Raw genomic sequence first — 4,013 nt, forward strand, 5'->3', positions numbered from 1 at the left:
TGACCTTTTCCAGTCCTGTGGCCACTGCTGTGTTTTTCAAATTTGCTGACATGCTGAGTGCAGCACTTTAACAGCATCATCTTTTAGGATTTTAAATAGCTGATTTTAAATCAGCTGAATTTCCATCACCTCCACTAGCTTTGTTCGCATAATGTTTCCTAAGGCCCTCCTGACTTCACACTCCAGAATATCTTCTTCTAGGTGAGTGACCACACCATTGCGATTATCCAGGTTATTAAGACCTTTATTGTATAGTTTTTCTTTGTATTCTTGCCACCTCTTCTTAATCTCTTCTGTTCTGTTAGGTCCCCACCATTTCTGTCCTTTATAGTACCCATTCTTGCATGAGATGTTCCCTTGATATCTCCAATTTTCTTGATAAGATCTCTAGTCTTCCCCAGTCTACTGTAATCCTCTATTTCTTTGCATTGTTCATTAAAGAAGGCCTTCGTATATCTCTTTGCTGTGCTCGGGAACTCTGCATCCAGTTGGGTATATCTTTCCCTTTCTCCCTTGCCTTTGCCTTCTCTTCTCTCCCCAGCTATTTATAAAGCTTTTCAGACAACCACTTTGCCTTCTTGCATTTCTTTTTCTTTGGGGTGATTTAGTCACTGCCTATGGTACAATGTCACAAACCTCCACACATAGTTCTTCAGGCACTTTGTCTACCAGATCAAATCCCTTAAATCTATTTGTCATCTCCACTGTTTAAGGGATTTGATTTAGTTCATACCTGAATGGCCTAGTGATCTTTCTTAATTTCTTCAATTTAAGCCTGAATTTTGCAATAAGGAGCTCATGATCTAAGCCACTGTCAGCTCCAGGTCTTGTTTGAACTGACCGAATAGAGCTTCTCCATCGTTGGCTCCAAAGAACATAATCAATCTGATTTGAGTGCTGATCATCTAGTGATGTCCACGTGTACAGCTGTCCTGGCAAAGGATGTTTGCTATGACCAGCGTGTTCTTTTGGCAAAACTCTGTTAGCCTTTGCCCTACTTCATTTTCTACTCCAAAGCTAAACTTGCCCATTATTCTGGGTATCTCGTGAACTCCTACTTTTGCATTCCAATCCCCTGTGATGAAAAGGAAATCTTGTTTTGGTATTAGTTCTAGAAGGTGTTGTAGGTCTTCACAGAACTCATCAACTTCATCTTCTTTGGCATCAGTGGTTGGGGCACAGACTTGGATTACTGTGATGTTGGTTTGCCTTACAAATGAACCAAGATCATTCTGTTGTTTTTGAGATTGCACCAAACTACTGCATTTCGGACTCTTTTGTTGACTATGAGGGTTACTCCATTTCTTCTAAGGGATTCTTGCCCAGAGTAGTAGATGCAATGGCCATCTGATTTAAATTTGTCTATTCCTGACCATTTTAGTTCACTGATTTCTGAGATGTTGATGTTCAATCTTGCCATCTCCTGCTTGGCCACATACCTTGATTCATGGACCTAACATTCCAGGTTCCTAAGCAATATTGTTCTTTATAACATCTTTACTTTCACGACCAGTCGCATCCACAACTGAGTGTCATTTCAACTTTGGCCCAGCCACTTCATTCTTTCCAGAGTTATTAGCAACTGCCCTCTGCTCTTCCCCAGTAGCATATTGGACACCTTCTGACCTGCAGGGGGCTCATCTTCCAGTGTCAATGGAATACTTAGCCATAAAAAAGAATGAAACCTTGCAACAGCATGGATGGACTTAGAGGGCATAATGCAAAGTGAAATAAGTCACAGAGAAAAAGACAAATACTGTATAACTGCACTTTTATAAGGAACCTAAAAAATAAAACTAGCGAACAAACATAACAAGAGATAGAGTTATAGATACAAAGAACAAAGTGATGATTGCCATAAGAGAGGGAAGTGGGAAGAGGAAAGAAATAGGTGAGGGAAATTAACAGGTACAAATTTCCACTTGCAAAATAAATGAGTTACAGGTATGAAATGTACAGTGTTGGGAATATGGTCAATGATTCCTTGATACCTTTGCATGATGACATATTGTAACTAGACTTATTATGATGATCATTTTGAAATATATAGAAAAAAATCACCATGTTGTGTGACAGGAACAAACCCAGAGTTGTAGGTCAATTATACTCAAAAACAAACATGTTTATATTGACAAGCTCATATAAAAAGAAGTTATGTCTGTGGTTACCAGAGGTGAGGGTAGGAGGGATTGGATAAAAGAAGTCAAAAGTGACCACAAACTTCCAGTTATAAGATTAAAAAGTACTAGTGATGATACAACATGATTTATAATTAACACTTCCGTGTATTATATGTAAAAATCATTAAGAGATTAAATCCTAAGAGTTCTCATCTTACACACAAAAAAATGTCCTATTTCTTTCACTGTATCTATATGAGAAAATGAATATTCACTAAACTTACTGTGATAGTCCTTTCATGATATAAGTCAAATCATTATGATGTACATCTAAAACTTATGCAGTGCTGTATGTCAATAAAAATGAAATCTAAAAAATTGAGAAGAGAGAGGTCAGACTCATAGCCCAAGTTCCTTTAGGGGAGAAGCATGTGGGATGAAGAAACTGGTTGAGACTTTAGCCTTTTCAGAAATATTCTTGGGGGGGGGGTGTTGGTAAGAAAAATATGTATTTGTATTACTTAAAAAATCAAAAATGAAGTTTTAAATTGGACAAGTGGGTTATAAAACCCAAGGGGTGAGTATATGGAGACTCGCATAAAAAGCAGTAAACTTGTAACTTGTGGTCCCAGAAAGAAGACTCAAGGACTATTCTCAGAGGCACAGCTGTCAGTCAAATACTGTCTATGAAAGATTAATTTTAATGTGATTCAGGCTGAAAGAAGCAAAGCCCAGAAGTTCTGGATGCTTCAATCAAAATCTCTCCCAGAACTCCAAACAGGATCTTGCATTCTGGGGATGGGAGAAGTTGACTCAGGTACGAACATCCAGAAAGACCAAAAAACATTCTGATCAGGCACATGATGGGTTTAATTTTTTTTTTCATCTAGGGCAAGGATCAGAACATTTTCTGCATGCCAGGCGTATAACTGTTTTGTTGACATCAGAGATGAGCTGAGATTAATAATCTCACTAGTTCATTGCCAATTCTGTGCCAGAGATTCTACCAAGACTTTCATGTAAATCTCACAACAATTACTTAACCCCATATTGTTCATCACTCTTCATGGGGGAGTCCAAAACTCAGGGAGTTCAGTGACTCAGGTTCACAGGGCCAGTAAGTGTGCCAGGATTTATGCCCAAATCTTACCAATTCCAAAGCACTTATTTTTATACAATTAGGCTATTAGCATGTACATATGAACTAAAGTGGAACATGACTCAAAAGTGAGTCAAGAACATTCGTAACTACTTTTTTTTGTCAATGAACTCTTACAAAGCCCTGTTTCGTGTTCTACTTTGGTGTCTTGTTACTTGGTGCTTTCCTCCAATCAGCAACATGGGCATGACATAAATATGCAAAACCTACAGGAAGCTGCTATGTAACACAGGGACCCCAGCCTGGCGCTCTGTGACAACCTAGAGGGCTGGAAGGGCAGAGAAGGGAGGCTCTGGAGGGTGGGGATATATATGTTATATATATTATTATGACTGATTAGCATTGATATATAGCAGAGACCACCACAGCATTGTAAAGTAATTATCCTTCAATTTAAAAAAAATGTAGACCCTCAGAATCCACACTTTAACAAGATACCCATGTGATTGTTATGCACATTAAATTTATAGAGAGGGACAGTTTAGCAGATTGAAAACATGAGTTCAAAATGGCATAATTGATTGTATTCAATTTTAAATAAATACATTTAAAAATTATTTATATAAGTCTCTTAGCATAAACAGTATGCCTTATTTTCCTGTTCAGGAGTTTTGCATTAGTTAATTAAAATTTTTTTTTAAGTTCGTCAAAAACCTTTAGGTAGATCTCATCTGGACCTGGGCTTCCCAGGTGGCTCAGTGGGTAAAATCTGCCTGCAATGTAGGAGATGCAGG

This window comes from Bos taurus, chromosome 15 (genome assembly GCF_002263795.3).
Source record: "Bos taurus isolate L1 Dominette 01449 registration number 42190680 breed Hereford chromosome 15, ARS-UCD2.0, whole genome shotgun sequence".
In the NCBI taxonomy this organism is placed as follows: Eukaryota; Metazoa; Chordata; class Mammalia; order Artiodactyla; family Bovidae; genus Bos; species Bos taurus.